An 18,201-nucleotide genomic window follows, 5' to 3' on the forward strand; every position below is an offset into this window, starting at 1 on the left:
TGAGTCTTCCCTTGCGAGTCACGCAAAGGGTTTCCTGAAGCATCCAATATAGTTGACCCTTCTTCGAGCCACGAGTACACAGGTCTGTAGTACCCCAAAGCATGTAAGGTGGGCTTTTGTAAGACGTAACGTCCAGGCAAGTTAATAGGATAGCGCTCACAAAGCACACTAATTGTTCTGTCCACAATGTAAGGTCGTGGCTTTATTCTCATACCAACCCTATTTCTCATACTGATGTTCCTATCATTAGTGAGATGGTTGGTTTTGAGCAGCTCTGCCCTCTTATCAGGTCGACAGTTCCAGGAAAGATGATAGAGTAAATGTCTGTCCCCTTATCCGTTCCTTCTGGTATCCTTGAGGCAGATGGTTCTTTAAGGGAGAATGTCGGAAAGAATGAAGGAACTGGAGGTAGGATCATAAGATCAACCTTGATTGTCAACTTTCTATTCCTTAATGTTGTAATATCTATAGTGACCACCTATAGGACAAATTAGGAGTAAATACAGATTAAGAGTAGTTTGACAAGAGAGGTGAAGGATATGAAGAATGTCACTTACAAATGGTGAATGTTCAGTGACAGAAGGGGAAGGAACATTCACAAGTGTTTCCATCTGAGTTGAACTGGTGAGATCCTCAAACACATGTTTATCCACTATCTTTGATCTGAGCTTTATGATTCTCCTTTTTGTGGATAGAGGTGGTGCACGTAATGGTAGTAGGGCTTTTCTTTTCATAATTTCCCCAATGGGTTGTCTGTCCTCATCATCAGACGCGAGTTCTTCGTCCTCTTGAAGGACCATTCTTCGTCTGGATCTTGGTGTTGCAGCAGCCAGAGGTTCAATGTTTATGGGGGGTGTAGATGACTTACGCTTCCTTGAAAGCGTCTCACGTTGCCCTTCTCCAATCTCCTTTATTTCAATTGCTTCAACGGGATTAGGAACGGTGTAGCTCACAGGCATTTTTCCTAGGTTAACCTTTCCGAACATAATAGGTTGCAACCGTTTGTTTGACCCCATATTCATGATCTTCTGTTTCTCCTCTTCATCTTCAAGATTGTGAAACTTGTGATAGACGCCTTCATCCCAGAGGATCTTATTTAAAAGCATGGTGTGAACTATGAAGTTCTTGCAATCCTTCAGACATCCTTTCCAGTGCTAAAACAATGTTTGGGGTAGATCAAAGGCAGCCTCGGTCATCATATGGAAAAGACAAAACTTGTGCATTTTTTATATGCTATCTTTGCCACCTATTTTATGGAGGATTGATTTGTTCAGAATTTGTTGATAGATTTTGGCCGTGTCTTTAAGTTTTTTGTAGACTATTGGCCCTTTCTCACCTTCTTTGTGAAGGGTTTTGGTAACTATTTTCAGTCCTCCAGCATCGGAAATCCATTCTTCCTGATAAGTGTTCCCAACCTTTTCACATCCAATGGCTTAAGCGATGATAGAGGGGGATATTTAGATCCTTATTCCGAGGACATTCCCTTCAAATGACTCTTGATGGATTCTTAAGGATTCATAGAACAGTTTTATCAAACCAGGATAGACTACCTCCTTAATATTAAAGTACCCAAGGATTCCGCATTTGGCGAAGTCTTCATAAATAGGTATCCCCCATTCCTTCATTTTCTTGATGTCGAAGCGATGTTCTAGGTATACGATTGGCTTTTCCTCTATAGTGAAGGTGTGGACACAGTCAGTAGCTTCTTGCATCTCTGCTAGAATGTTCGTGTTAGCATCGTTTCCAGCTTGTGCAGCCATTGCAATGGAGAAGAAGGGTTTCTGAGATGAGAGGTTAGGGTTTTGAGTTTCAAGGATGTAAAACGTAGGATGTATGCTTTCTAATAGGAAGGAAGATATAGAGTTTGTTTTGAAACAGAAGAATACTTTTTGCTTATTTTTTTTTTAAATTGCGTGACATGGCGTCCTTTGGTCTACTCCACTTAGACTGTCGTACAACGCACATTAATATTAGGAAGAAGATTTCCTTTCAAGATAGTGATTTCAAACGATGGTTTTGTCGTTTATCAACTTAAGTTTTTCATCTTTTAAATGCGAAGAATGTTTGTCTCTGACTGTGGTTCGTTCATTAATGACATTTTTGACAACCTAAATTTTCTGGACACAAGAGAAGTGTTTTGCACACTTCATCAGACGAGGAATCCCAGACGCTGCAATTTCTTGTAGTGTCCACAGGTGTATACAAACGCATCAATTCACTATGTCTCTGTCTGTACGGACACAAGACTTATATACCTATTCTAGCATGTCAGACGATATCTATCCTAATATAGTGTAGGTTATGCTTTATTTGATTGAATAAGATGGTACCTGTTTTACCTATATCAGTTGTTCTTCTTCCTTGCTTTTTAGCACTCCTTCGTCCTTTGTTTTTCTGTGGATCGTCGTATTCCCCTGCATTGTTAGATGCTCAATCCAAGGGGTCAAGCTCTGATACCAATTGAGGTTAGCGGAAAAACACATAGAAAGGGGGGTTGAATATGTATGTGTGTGGACAAAGATATTTTAAAACAACATTTTCACAAGAGTAGTGCTCTTCGTCCACTACACTTTTGAATATCAGACGATTGTGTAGAACTTGATTAACGAACAATCAATGCGTCTAAAAGGTTTATCTTCCACTAGGGAAAATGTATCATAAAAGTATTAATTGAAGGTCTTACATTTTCCTTTTCAAGATAGTTTCGTTTAAGAATAAGTAGCAAATGAACTTTTAGTGTAATAAGTTTGTCAAGCAAAGTTAGCATCTTCGTCTAAAAGTTGTTTTAAATATATATGAACATTGGACGAAGTCTTTCGCAAGGATTTAATCAATGAGGAAGATTTGCGCCTAAGTAAATAAAAGAATGTAATCATTTTATACTGGTTCGCTCAACAGAGCTACGTCCAGTCTCCTTCAACTTGAAGGGTTGCACTAGATATGAAATAAAGTACACAAGTATTGTTGACCACTTCTGGCCCGTTGACTTCACTCATCAACACTAGTATATTCTTCTTAGCCTCTTTAGGCTAGCAGTGAGTATTATGAACAACCCAGGTTAGAACCACTCCTGGTCCAAGTATTCTCGACCACTCCTGGCCCAAGTATTCCTAGCCCGCTAGCTTCACTCACCAACGTTAGTATTCTCAACCACTTCTGGTACAAGTATTCTCGACCACTCCTGGCCCTTCGGCTTCACTCACCAACGCTAGTATTCTTAAACCACTTCTGGTTCTCCAAGTACTCTCGACCACTCCTTTCCCGTCAGCTTCACTCACCAACGCTAGTATTTTCTTATCATCCACTTCTGGCTAGCAGTGAGTATTCTTTGACAAGCCCCTCCGGGCTTTACAAGTATTCTTTCCCTAGCCTCTTCAGGCTTTACAACTGATAAATATATAGTCGGGTTCGAGTGTATTGGGTTACTCTCACTGAGAAGATACATATATGATCTACACTCACTAAGGTTTTTCTCTCTAAGATGTATGCATTTAGAGTTCCTTAGTCTATAGAGAGAATTACACTACGATACATTTGACTCTGTCTGGTCTGTCTTTAATTTTGTTACTATATGGGCTGAATATAGCTCTTCTTCATGCTCGCACCAATTTTTGGACAGCAACAGCCAACCTTTAAAGTTTGAAGTTGAGGCTTATATAGTCTTGTGATTTCTGCCCGTTGCACCTTCCCGTTGACGCAAATATAGTCGTTCACGACTAGTTTCATCTTCACATTTAATGCTCTAATTCTTGCATTAAATGTTGCTTCTTGTTCATAGACAATGCGTGAAGTTTTCCTGCTCAGTTGGTAGCTGTATCTGAATGTAGCAGAGTCCTAGGAAACTTCTGTCCTTTTCGGATCCTATAGTTGTGAAGCTTTTGTCCTTGTCTGAAAAGTGATGTACTGTTGCTGACATACGCATGTTTTAACATTTGAGTACACTCTTCCTCTTTCTTCTTCTCTTGTCATAATTCGTCCGACTTCATGTGTTCTTCTGTGAGTGTAAACGATATTCAAACTGTCCTTTGAACCATGATTCCTCAGGTGATTATGTGTCGTTCTTCGTCTACGTCTATTAGTCGACAAGTAGTATAATGCCTTGACCTTTGTCTAATCAGTGTTTTGACTTTTCTTTCGTCTTGGTGAACTTTGTATATGGTCAGGCTTTCCACTATCTTCCTGGTCGTTGATCATCTTCTGTCTGAGTCTTATTTATGTTGTTCTTTTGTCTTGTATCGTCGGATGCTTATGCCACTTTGTACATGTTCTTACGTCTTTCTAAAACACTGACTCATTTGTTAGAGATAACAACATATATTATATTTGTCTCACTCAAAACCTCTTTGGGAATGTCTTCGTCTGACGTAACAAAACGTGCATCAAAGCCAAGAGCAGCACAGACTAAAAGATACTCTAGGCGAAGACAAGTCTGTCTGTAATGCTGACCAGACCATATAAGATGCCAAAGCACCAATGTCAAAATACTCATATGGAGAACAAGACGTGAGATGCATGAGATTAACAGATGTAGACGAAGATTGTCGCGCTAGCACTTATCAAGTCTGAAAAGATTACTCAAAGCATCATCTACGATCACATAAGTGTTCTCAACGTAATAGCGTTGTTAAAAGAAGAAACGAAGAAGAAAAGAAGCACGCAAAAGCAAGGCATGCATGTGTCAGAAAAAAGTGCATTACTTTTTCAGAAAAGGACAACGGCTATATTGTTGCATGACCAGAAAAAGACAAATAATTTCTAGGTCTCAAATAAAGTCAAAAACTACTGGCAACAGGACAGAGAAGAATACACGCAATGTCTAAGAATACGAAGCAACATTTAATGTAAAACCAAATGCATTAAATGAAAGGATCGAACTAGTCATGAATGACTATATTAGCTTCAACGGACATATGCAACGGGAAAATTTTACAGGCCTATAAGTATGCAATAACCTCAAACCGAAAAGGTTGGCGTTGCCTTGGGCTCTGAATGTTAGGGACCAAAAGTAATAATAAGTCCAAAGGAAAAACAGAGAGATCAGAGATCAGCTCTTCATAGTCAAACATACAATGTATCATTGTATTCGTCTCTGTAGTCTAAGGGGTTTCAAGTGTATCTGAGGAAGGAAACCTTAGTGAGTGTAGTAATCAGATGTATCCTCGTTGTAAAAGAGTAAAACACACACTTAGAATCTGTGTAAGACTAAGGTAGTGAAACCTTAGTAAGTGTATAAATATATGTTTCCTCTCCTTGAGAGTAACCCATACACTCAAACCAAACCTGTCTAGCCCACATTGAAAGCCTGAACAGGCTAGGAAAAGAATACTTGTAAAGTCCGGAGGGGCTTGTCAAAGAATACTCACTGTTAGCCAGAAGTGGCTGATAAGAGAATACTAGCGTTGGTGAGTGAAGCCAACAGGTCAGGAGTGGTCGAGAATACTTAGAGAACCAGAAGTGGTTTAAGAATACTATCGTTGGTGAGTGAGGCCAAAGGGCCAAGAGTGGTCGAGAATACTTGGAGAACTAGAAGTGGTTTAAGAATACTAGCGCTGGTGAGTGAAGCTGGCGAGCCAGGAGTGGTCAAGAATACTCAGGGCCAGGAGTGGTCGAGAATACTCAGGTCCAGGAGTGGACGATATTACTCAAATGTTCTTCATTTTGATATCTAGTGGAACCCTTTAGTTGAAAGAGACTGGACGTAGCTCAGTTGAGCGAACTAGTATAAAATGATTGCATTACTTTTCCTGTTTAACTAGGAACAAATCTACCTTACTAAGTAAATCTTAGTGAAAAACTTCATCCAATATTTACATACAGTTAAAACCAATTGTCTGGCATTGATTACATATCTTTGTATCTCTGTCTTTGTATTGTATTTTTTAGGTGGGTTTTGGTTTGGTCCCCCCACTTGTACTTTTACTTTCTTTTATTTTTTAGTGCATTTGGATATGCTGCAGATGATTGGTGTGGATTGAGGTGCTAACCTGGTTAGGATCTCTTTTTCACATAGTGATGCCTTAGCATATCTATCTTTTTTATAAAAAAAACCAATTTTCAGACGAAGATGCAAGTTCGTTTAATAAATATACTACACTAAAAAGCCTTATCTACTTCTTGTCCTTAAACGAAACTATCTTGAAAAGGAAAATGTAAGAACTTCAATTATTATTATAAACCATTTTCCTCAGCAGTCAATAAATCCTTCAGACGCAATGATCTTGTGTTAACCAAATTCTGCCTAACCGTCTGATATTCGAAAGTGCATTGGACGAAGTATATTACTCTCGCGTAAAATGATTTTAAAATTTCCTTAGAACACACATACACACATATTCAACCCCCCCTTCTATGTGTTTTTTTGCTAACCTCAACCATATTTCATACAAGGTGTAATATTTCAAACAAGGCTTGTTCTCTCATTGTGGATAGTGGCTCTTGGTGTAATTATTGTAGCACTAGGATGGTTGATAAGTTAGGATTGACTACCACACCCCATCCCAAACCTTATCAACTTCATTGGCTCAATGATGATGGGGATATGGTGGTTAATCAACAAGTGGAGGTAGAGTTTTCCATTGGGAATTGTGAAGATAAAGTCAAATGTGATGTAGTTCCCATGGAGGCTTGCCGTATTTTGTTAGGAAGGCCATGACAATTTGACAAGCAAATAACTCATGATGGCCTTACTAACAAAATAACCTTCACACATAAGGGTAAAAAGTTTGTACTTCATCCTCTCTCACCATCTCAAGTGGCTGAGGATCAAGTACAAATGAAAGCTAAACGTGACCAAGATAAGGAATTAGAAAACAAAAAGGGAAGTTCAAAAAAAAACCTAAAAATTAGGAATCAAGAGGATTCTAGAGAGTCTAGTGTTCCCTCTCTAGAGATAGTTCAACAAGGAGAGAATCTTTCTACTAAAACTTTGTCAAAAACATCTCTCTTGATTGAACCATCTTCATATGTCCTCATTTGTAGAGGAACACTCACATGCACTGCAACAAGTCATGTAGATACTTCTCTACCTCTTGATATTCAAAATCTTTTAGTTGAATTTGATTATGTATTCCCTAGTGAAGGACTCAATGGTCTTCCACCTTTCAGGGGTATAGAACATCAAATAGATTTTGTCCTAGGAGCTAGTCTTCCCAATAGACTAGCTTATAGGAGTTAGAGAAGTAAGTACAAGACTTGTTGGATATGGGCTGGGTTCAAAACAGTTTAAGCCCTTGTACTGTGCCATTTTTTTGGTGCCAAAAAAAGATGGAAAATGGAGGATGTGTTGTGACTGTAGAGCCATCAACAACATCACCATAAAATATAGGCACCCAATTCCTAGGCTTGATGACATGTTTGATGAACTACATGGTTCATCCATATTTTCCAAAATAGATCTTAAAAGTGGATATCATCAAATTCGTATTAAAGAAGGTGATGAATGGAAAACTGTTTTTAAGACTAAATTTGGATTATATGAATGGTTAATAATGCCTTTTGGGCTTACTAATGCCCCGAGTACGTTCATGAGGTTGATGAATCATGTCCTTAGGGATTGCTTTGGTAGATTTGTAGTTGTTTATTTTGATGATATTTTAATCTATAGCAAGAGTCTAAGTGACTATGTGGATCACTTAAGGCAAATGTTGCTTGTGCTTAGAGAAAATCACTTGTTTGCAAATGTAGACAAGTGTACCTTTTGTGTGGATAATGTTATATTCTTGGGATTTGTAGTGAGTAAAAATGGGGTTCATGTAGATCCTGAGAAAATCAAAGCCATTCAAGAATGGCCTATTCCTATTAATGTAAGTGAAGTTAGGAGCTTCCATGGTTTGGTAAGCTTTTATAGACGTTTTGTTCCTAACTTCTCTATATTAGCTTCACCACTCAATGAGTTAGTGAAGAAGGATGTGGTCTTTCTTTGGCAAGAAAAGCATAACTTAGCCTTTCAAGAGCTTAAGCAAAAGCTCACTTAAGCACCTGTTCTAGCTTTACCAGATTTTAACAAAACTTTTGAGCTAGAATGTGATGCTTCAGGAATTGGCATAGGAGCTGTGTTGTTACAAGGTGGCCATCCCATAGCTTATTTTAGTAAAAACCTTCATGGGGCTGCCTTGAACTACCTAACCTATGACAATGAGCTTTATGCTTTGGTTCGAGCCCTTCAAACTTGGGAATTATCTTGTGATCAAGGAATTTGTCATTCATAGTGATCATGAATCACTAAAATATTTGAGGGGTCAAGGTAAATTAAATAAAAGGCACTACTACAATACGCATATTTTACATCGGTTCTTTAAAGGTATTTACATCGGTTCTAAAACTGATGTAGAATAAAGCGACGTAGAAAATATATACATTTTTACATCGGTTCTGAAAAACCGATGTAGATTTAAGCATAAATCTACATCGGTTCTCTGGAGAACCGATGTAGATTTCATTTTTTTTAAAAAAAAAATTAAGCTTATTTTTGCACCAATAGAGCCACAACAGAGCCCCTTTATGAGTTTCTTTAGCCTCTCCAGCACTCTAATATAATCAGATTCAGATACACCATCCCCTAAAGCTGCAAGTCCTTCATTCTGCAACATCTTTATAAGCTTTTTATTGTACAACTTCAACTCCTCCTGGCATCTAGAGGTGTTTTACCTCTTCGAGGCACCCACCGCTTGCGCTCCCCAGTTAGGCCACCCTCTGCAATATATCTATTTCAATTAATAGCAATCAACACATTAAAAAAACAAATCAACACTAATAAGCATTAGTTCAATAAGCCTATCAACTAACACATACTAGATAAGTGATAGAACATGCCTGCATTAAATATATAGTTTAAATTTAGTTGTCGTGTACTCTAATTAAATTAAAATAATAATAATAATAAAGAATCAGAAGAATTTTGTATATGTTGGCTTGCATTTTGCAATGGGTAAATAGAAACCTGGTTATACACCATGGAAAAATAATATAAGCAATAAGTGACATATATATAATAATCATAGTACTCGAGGTAACGAGATTGATCACGCTGACTAATCAATGTTAAATCATTTTGATTTCATTTTCAAAATTATTGCAAAAAGAAAAATGTTAAAACAATGAACTGTTTAATCTTTTTATTTTTAAACAGCAATTGGTGCCTATGATGCATATGGCTCCGGTGGCAGCACAAGTCCAAATCCCCTAGATTTTGAAGCTAATGTCAGGTATATAATAATAAATCTATTTTTTCTTTGTTGGGTTTGTTATTTTTTAAAGTCTCTTATTTCGTTAGTTAGAACTATATACACACAATTTACATAATTTTGTGGTATTTTGAATGAAGAACCTTTTAGTTTTACACTGTAATTTCTCTTTATGCTGATAACTCGTAAACATGTTTATTAAACTCTAATTCACATTATCCTTTTCTGGTTTCTAACAGGGCAAGATTTTATCCCAGGGTTTCAACTGCTTTCTTCATGAAGAAATTAGTTGGGAATCAACTTTGCAAATAACAAGCTGCTGTAGCTGATTGTTAAGGAAAAAACATCATGTTCTAATATATTTACAGCATATTCTTAGGACTGCTACTTATTTTGATTTCCCCTATTTTTCCAATATAGGCTACTACTGGTATTTTCAGAATATTAAAGTTACCCCTGGTAGGCAAACTAAGCTGCACACAAACACAAAAACCATAGAAAAACAATTTACGGATCAAGAGGTAATTTAACGTGCATTTAGTGTGCACACTGCTCTTTGACAACATAAAAATAATCTAGATGAAACAACTAATTGAAATAAAAGAAACAAAGAAAAAAAAACATGTCAAATTTTATAATAATCTCAATTCAGGTTTCAGTTCCCTAGCTGAGACTATATAATAATTATATATGCAAACATAAATAAAATAATTAAGTTAGATCAAAATAATAATAACAAGTTAACAAAAATAACCACAACAACATAAAAAAATAGCAACTCTTGCTAAATAGAAACAATACCTAGCAATATAATCAATCTCATAGCAACAATAGCAACAATGGATTTGGTCAAAACACTCCAAATACTAGCAACAATAGCAACAAGATAACCTGAGTACAGAAAAGTAATAATTAAATGATCGACTCATCAACATGAGCAAGAATAAACAGGCAAAAAGAATTATATACAGGAAGTTACTGCAGTAATGTGTGAAACGGACAGATTTTTTAGGCAAGGTACCCAAATTATGTTTAAATCATACCGCCAATTGAGTTGCCAACAAGGTGGACTGGTTCATCCACAACATTTAACAATAAAATCTCTCAATAGTTCAGCCCACAAGAGTACTATTTCCAGATTCAGCTAAACCACGTATGTTATCACGGTAATGCTCCCAGAAGGCACCAAAACCATGCACAAGAAGAACAGCAAGACCATCTTCACCAGCAAACTCACTGCACCTGCTCCGGTCTCACTTGATAACGAGCCTAATAAACAAAAAACAAAAACAAAACACCGCATTTAAACATGCAAGTTCAGCTACGCATTTTCACAAACACCTTACACACGGTGTTCAAAAACACACCTTCATCCATCCAACCGCTCCGACCCGACCAGCTTCCGATTCCACTCAGTATAGACTGAGGCGACCCGGCCAAGGCACGAGCCATCTTCTGATGGGAAGAGTGAGTTGTTCCTTTCTTGTCCCACTCGACTTTAAAACTTGCAATTGGAAGAAGAAGAAAAAATGATAAACAAACACCTATAGCACGAGATAACACGGCTAACAATGATCCTAATCTAAACAAGCCCAAGTATAATTGGTGCAGAGCAGTAAAGTTAACAGGGAAGAGCGAAGACTGACCATAAGAGGTGAACGTTAGGGAAAGAACAGGGCCACAGTGAGCTTGCCAAGACAAGCTTTCCTTAAACCGATTGCTCCAATCGTAGTTGTTACCATCATCCAAACCCTCATCATCCATCTTCTAGCACCTAATCTTCCCATCCCTGTGTCCACTGCAACCCAACCTGTTCCCCTCGCCCGCAACCAAGCACAGCGTCGGCGAACTCCACACCCACTCCCAAAACGGCGCGCTCTCCTCGTCGCCGCTCCGCACAATGCCTCCTTCTCCAACGCCGCACCACGACGAGTAAAGATCCTTGAAGTTCCAGAACCGCACGCCGCACTCCGACGCCGCCCACAGCTGCGACTCAGTCGCCGCAATGCTCCGCAGGAAACGCCCAATCTAAGATTTCATCCATAGGCCCAAAGGCCCACAAGAGTGATGCGGGCTGTGACACAATAAACTAGGGTTAGGGTTGTTGACGTTGTGAGAATGGTGGAGGAGGAGACTGGTGACGCGGAGGCGAGTCTTGACCTAGACGATTGGGAAGAAGGAGACTTGGCTTTGGCATATGGCTTTGAGGCACTACATCGGTTATTTTTGAAAACCGATGTAGATATACTTGTAAATATTTACAACCCTGCCACCGCACATTTAAATTTACATCGGTCTAGTTAAAAATGATGTAAAATGCTCACTAATTACATCGGTTTTATATATAACCGATGTAGATTTGCTTTATATTCAATTCATATTTACGAATATGCCACCGTATCTAATTTTTACATCGGTTCTACCTAAACCGATGTAAAATTGACGATGTAAAATAATGATTTTGTAGTAGTGAGGCATGCAAAATGGGTTGAGTATCTAGAACAATTTCCTTATGTCATCAAATATAAGAAAGGCTCTACAAATGTAGTGGCTGATGCTTTATCAAGAAGGCATGTTTTATTAAACACCCTTGGTTCTCAAATACTAGGGTTTGATGACATCAAGGAATTGTATGAGAAAGATCCTGATTTTGCTAACTTTTATCTTTTATGTATTCAAAAGCCTTACCAAGGTTACTATATTTCTGAGGGGTTTCTCTTTAAAGAAAATAAACTTTGTATACCCCAAGGATCTATTAGGAAACTTTTGGTAAAGGAGATTCATGAGGGTGGACTCATGGGGCATTTTGGGATTGAGAAAACTCTTTTGCTATTAAAAGAGAAATTCTTTTGGCCTCATATGAAAAGAGATGTTCAAAGGTTTTGTTCTAGATGCATAGCTTGTCTTCAAGCTAAGTCTACAACTAAACCTCATGGATTGTACACCCCCTTGCCAATATCCAATGCTTCTTAGGTCGATATATCCATGGACTTTGTCCTTGGATTGCCTCAAACCCAAAAAGGAAAGGATTCCATATTTGTGATAGTGGACCATTTTAGTAAAATGGCACATTTTATTCCATGCCACAAAGTGGATGATGCAAGTAACATTGCTAAATTATTTTTCCAAGAGGTAGTAAGGCTACATGGGTTGCCTAAAACTATAGTATCTAATTGAGATGTTAAGTTCCTTAGCCATTTTAGGAAAACCCTTTGGTCTAGGCTAGGAACTAAACTCATGTTTTCTACTACATATATGTCACCCTCAAACTGATGGGCAAACTGAAGTAGTTGATAGGTCTCTTGGGACTATGTTGAGGGCAATCCTAAAAGGTAATAAAAAGTCATGGGATGACTACCTACCCCATGTGGAGTTTGATTACAATAGAGTGGTCCACAAAACCACTAAAATGTCTCCTTTTGAGATTGTATATGGTTTCAATCCCCTCACACCTTTAGATTTGTTACCTCTCCCAGATGTTGCTTTCTTCTTTATTCATAAGGAAGGAACATCTAGGGCTGAATTTATTAAGAAATTAAATGAGAGGGTTCGAGATCATATTCAATCCCAAACAGAAAAATATAAAAAATACAATAATAAGGGTCGAAAGGAAGTTATCTTCAATGAAAGTGATTGGGTTTGGCTTCACCTTAGGAAGGATAGATTTCCTTCCAAAAGAAAGTCCAAACTTAGTCCTAGAGGGGATGGACCCTTTTAGGTTCTTAAGAAGATCAATAACAATGCCTATGTTCTAGATCTCCCTTTTGAGTATGGAGTCAACCCTAGTTTTAACATCTCTGATTTATCTCTTTTTACAGGGGTTGATGAACAAGAGGAGGATTTTTTGGATTTGAGGTCAAATCCTCTTCAAGAGGGAGGGGATGATGGAGGCCCATGGGCCAAAGGCCCAACTACTAGGGTCATGGCCAAGAGGATGCATGAAGAATGGGCCAGTAATAAGGAAAAGCCCATAGTTCTTTTTAGTTGGGCTATTCTCTAAAGCCCAAGTAGAGTAGGGTTAGCCCAATGGGCTTGTGTATTTTTTGGGCCTTGTATTTTGGCCTAGTAGATTAGGCATTTCATTTCCATGTAATTTGAATTTAGGTTTAAAGGGAGTTGCATGTGCATCTCAATTTAAATGTCATTAATATTACATTTGGAGAGCATTTCAGTCCGAAATTCACTCTCAAATGAATGCTAAATGACATTCAACTTAAGTAGCACATGGGGTGGGGTGACGGTTTGGCACCAAAATTTGAATTTAAACATTCAAATTTTGGCACCTAAGGTTTAATTGACCATACCATGGTTTAATTAAACCTTAGGTTAACTTAGCTTCCCTAACACACTTCCTAAAACCTATATATTCTATTGTGACCGTGTAATTTGATACTTTTGGCATATATGAGATTCATTTTCATCAAAGTTGAATCCCTCACTGAAAGTCTCTTTCAAGGAGAACTCTCTCCTTCTCATCTCCTTGAGCCTTCATCTTTGGAGCTTTAGGAGTTCTTTCCGGAATTGCTAGCACCATTGAATCAACCTTGATTCTTCCAAGCTAGTTCCGACCTTGAAGATTCTCTTGGCTTAAGCTTGAAGAATTTCTTCCATCCGATCAAGAAGCTTGCCATATAGGAGCTTCATCAGTTTATTTGTGAACTGGTACCAAGAACAGACTAGGAGGATCTTTCATCGCTAGATTGACAGATCCATGTAGAGGAGAATAGAGACACATACCTCCACTAACATTTTACATATATATATATATATATATATATATATATATATATATATATATATATATATATATATATATATATTTAAATTATCATATGAATAAAATATAAATTTAAAAGAGTTGTTCATTTATTTGATATTTATCAAATTTTCGAAGGAGATTAGTTCTCATATGTGATAAAGAATACTCTTTAATAATAAATTTTTTTTTTTAAAGTTTAATTTTTTATCAAATAAAATTTGCAGCATATATGTTTACTTTTTGTACTTTCTATTTATATATACATTGATTAAAAAAAATCAAAAATAGTAAAGATCATAAGACTGTATATATTGATTAAAAAAATCAAAGTAAAGATCATAAGATTGTATACATTGATTAAAAAAATTAAAATGGAAAAGATTGGAAGATTTATGTTCTATTTAGATTTTTTATTATAAAATATGTTTTGAAATAAATTATCATCTAAAATATTATATTATATAATTAAAAACATGCTTATATTATAAATAAATTAAACTTGATTTTTATACAATTTAATATATTTATTTTTATGTTTTTATTAGTATTAAATTATTATAAAGTATATTTTTAGGATTGTAGTTCTAACCAAACATTTAAAAAAAATGTCTATGATAGATAAATAAGTCATATTTAGGATATCTATTTAAAAAAAAAGTTAAGTCTAAATCTACTAAATTATAATATAACATAGTCTGATCTAACTTATTTTCATCCTTAATCATAAATAAAAATATAAAAACTTGTAAAAAATAATTATGATATATATTTATATCACTACAAGAATGTTTCAATTTAGAGTCGGCCAAAAGCCGACTCTAAATCATAAAAATCGACGTAATATTGTCTATTATTCGTCGGTTTTTGGTCGACGCTAAATAAGTCGACACAATCTTTTTTATGTCGGTTAAGCTGTCACTAACAAATTTATTTATTTTAATTTTTTATTGTCGGTTAAGCCGACACTATGTTGACACAAAAGTTATTTTATTTTTTTCTTTATCTTCTTTTTCCAGCTTATCATTTATTCGTTCGTATTTTTAACATTCCTGGGACTCGATCCGTGAATCTTGAGGTCTTAAGTGAACTTGATAACCAAGTGTACTAGAACACATTATGCGTATATAACATTGAAAAATTATCTTTATCTCTCTCAAAGCACGTATATTGTCGGAAAAGTTGACGCTATTTCAAGATGTAGCGTTGGCTTTTCTGACACTAGTTTAATTTAAATTTAAATTAAATTAGTGTCGAAAAAGCCGACGCTATATTTAAAGAATAACGTCAGCTTTTTCGATGCTAAACTTAAAATAAATTTAAATTAAATATTTTAAGTTTAGCATCGGAAAAGCTGACGCTATTCTTTAAATATAGCGTCAGCTTTTCCGACACTATTTGCGTCAGCTATTAGTCAACGCTTATTTTTTTATGCTTATTCACCATTTTCTTGTAGTGTATTTTTAAAAGTTATATGTAAAATTTTTAATATTATAAATATATAAATAAGTATTGTTCTACTATCTAAAATTTTTGTATACGTCATTGTCCCTAGGTGACATTGCGAGTAGGCATGACAATCTAACCCGCCCCCGTGGGTACTCGCCCGAACCCGCCCCGATTTGGATGGGGAAAACCCGTGTTTATCGGGTTCGGGTTTGGGTTTGGGTTTTCCCCGATTGATAAAATCGGGGGCGGGGGCGGGAATGTTAATACCCACCCCGCCCCCGCCCCGCTTAATAATATAATTAAAAAATTATTTTTATATATATAAACTAAAATTATAAATATTTATATGTAAAAATTTATATTATTTTACTTTTCTTTTATTTTTTTAAAAATTATTCATATTTATTTAAAAGAAAAAAGAAAGAAAAAAAATAGGAGCGGGGGGCGGGGGGCAGGGCGGGAAAACCCGAATCCCGCCGGGAGCGGAGATGGGGACCTAGATTTTATCCCCGGCGGGTATCGAGGGCGGGGCGGGGGCGATTTAAATTTGCGAGACAGGGGCGGGGAACGTAAAACCCGTCCCCGCCCCGCCCCGTTGCCATGCCTAATTGCGAGGCACACGATGTTGTCGAACGTTATGTAAGCATTACTCACCGGCAAAGGAAAGTCAACTCCAGTAAAATGGAAGGTAATATCAGGAAAATCCAAAGCGTTCAAACCCTGGTAACACAACTTGAACGGACCAAGTTCCTTATCCGGTAACTCTTAACCTAAACCCTAAACCCGAAAAAATTCTCGTCAATGAAGTCCCAGAATCAATATACATGTTGCCATTCAAAAGATCTCCGGGCGTTATCCTAATTTTGTTGACGGAAGCAGCTTCAAGGGTAGTGTAGTAAAATGGGCGAGAAGGTCTTATGATCAAAGGGATTGTGAAAACTCCTTTTCCTTTTTGTGTTGATTCGGACCCGAATATGAGTTTCCCAGAGCATTGTGACCAAAAAGGAAGTAAACAGTAGGAGAATATGCGACCAACTTAGGGGCCTACATGTCTAGTTAGTAGTTAATGAGTAAGTTGAACTTCCGAGACCAGCTATGCCAGTGGAAGTTTTGGTTTTTCGCTTTGGGATCAAAGTATTGTTGTGTCCACATCCGAATAGGCTGGTTGGAAAACTTACCAAGTTGTTCCTATCGGAACCAAAACTAATGATATCCATACCCAATTCTCCATTAGTGAAACTCCCGTCTGCATATCCAACCTTGTACCTGGGTACAAATTAATCAATCCAAAGAACATGTAAGAAGGGTACACAGTGAATGATTGTTGCATGGAATTGTGGAGTCATTATAAATGTACATTGTACACCATAGATGTCACAAGTGATTTGATAAAAAAATGAAGAAAAGGGGAGAAATTTAAATAAAATGAAAAAAAGAGAAAAATTAGTATTTATGTATAATTATTATGTGATTATATTAGTAAATTATAAGATTACAAACTTATATATATATATATATATATATACACAATTGATTTCTTTAAAGTAAGAAAATATGTAAGGTCGTAAGAAAATATTTTTTATTTAATCAAAATATTTATAAATTTATTTTATTATAAAATTATTCAATATTATATTAACATGTTTCATAAATTATTAAATATTAAATAATTTAAATCTTATATATTATATAATTTAAAATTCCATATTAAATAATTTAATTAATCAAAAAATAATTAATTAATTTCACATTAAATATTTATGTAACCCAGATTAGATGGTGAGTTAATAGCAATACTAAAACTGTCCTTTCAAACGCATAGTTGCGTAAACCAAAATTAAGCAATTAAAATTATGGAAACAAAACTCATTCATGCATGACAAATTTTTAAAAAGAAAATTGATAAATGGGCTACGACCTATGTCCTATATGCTAGCTTGCCACTTTGCCTCTATCATACGTTCCTCTGCAGTCGATTTTCCTCAACTATAATTAATTTCTTTTTAATTTCAATTCAAAAATATTTAAGTCAAGAAAAAATTGTCAACCTTTTAATTAAAAAAAAAAAAAAAAAAAAAAAAAAAGCTACTCGTAGGTAAATGCATGGCCTTATGCTTGGGCAGGTCTTGGTGTAAATGTTATGATTTAATAAGAAGGATATATATGCTACAAAAGAACTTCCAAACTCAAAACACGTACCAGCATTCCCCTGATTCTCTTGCACAGTAAGCGTTGTACATTACTCGACAAGGATGAGAGCCACAAGTTAATCTGTTGTAAGTTGAGGATTAATTCATTAGATCAGAAACGGTGTGGCTTGTTGGAAACAATATAATTGTGACAAGGTTGGCACTGTATCCAAATCACAGCACTGCCTGTGTCTACAGAAACAAGTGACTCCACTGGTGGGGTACCTATGAACATTCTCATGAGGTAGTCTCCACTACTGTTCGGAGTTATATCAGTTTCAATGTTGTCGAGGTTGTCGGACCGAGAAATTGAACGCATGGCGGAACGTAAAACTATCTCAGTGTGGTTCAGTGAAAGGTCGTAGAAGGGTGACAAAGGTGAGTCACGATGGAAAACATCAATGCTTAAACCATTTGATGGTTTAGCTTTAGAGGTAGATGCGGTTGACAATAGTGTAAGAAGTACAATGAATAAGAGTACCAACTCCATGTTGCAAAAATGTCAAAGATATAATATGGATGTGTTGAAGGGGATGCATATGTTGTAGTACTTATTGAAAGATTTAAGGCATTAGGTAAACAGTCATTTCAAAATTTACAATGAATTAATATAAATTGTCATATC

At 36.3% G+C, this 18,201-nt stretch overlaps 1 long non-coding RNA gene across 1 annotated transcript; it reads left to right on the forward strand.

Annotated features, from left to right (window-relative positions):
• Positions 1 to 8,913: 8,913 nt before the first annotated feature.
• Positions 8,914 to 9,803, forward strand: LOC145958227 (uncharacterized). Its single transcript, XR_014433879.1, has 2 exons — positions 8,914 to 9,203; positions 9,422 to 9,803. It is a non-coding gene; the product is annotated as an uncharacterized LOC145958227 (long non-coding RNA).
• The last annotated feature ends 8,398 nt before the right edge of the window (positions 9,804 to 18,201 follow it).

Source organism: Cajanus cajan, chromosome 5 (genome assembly GCF_000230855.2).
Source record: "Cajanus cajan strain Asha chromosome 5, NIPB_CcT2T_4, whole genome shotgun sequence".
NCBI lineage: Eukaryota > Viridiplantae > Streptophyta > Magnoliopsida > Fabales > Fabaceae > Cajanus > Cajanus cajan.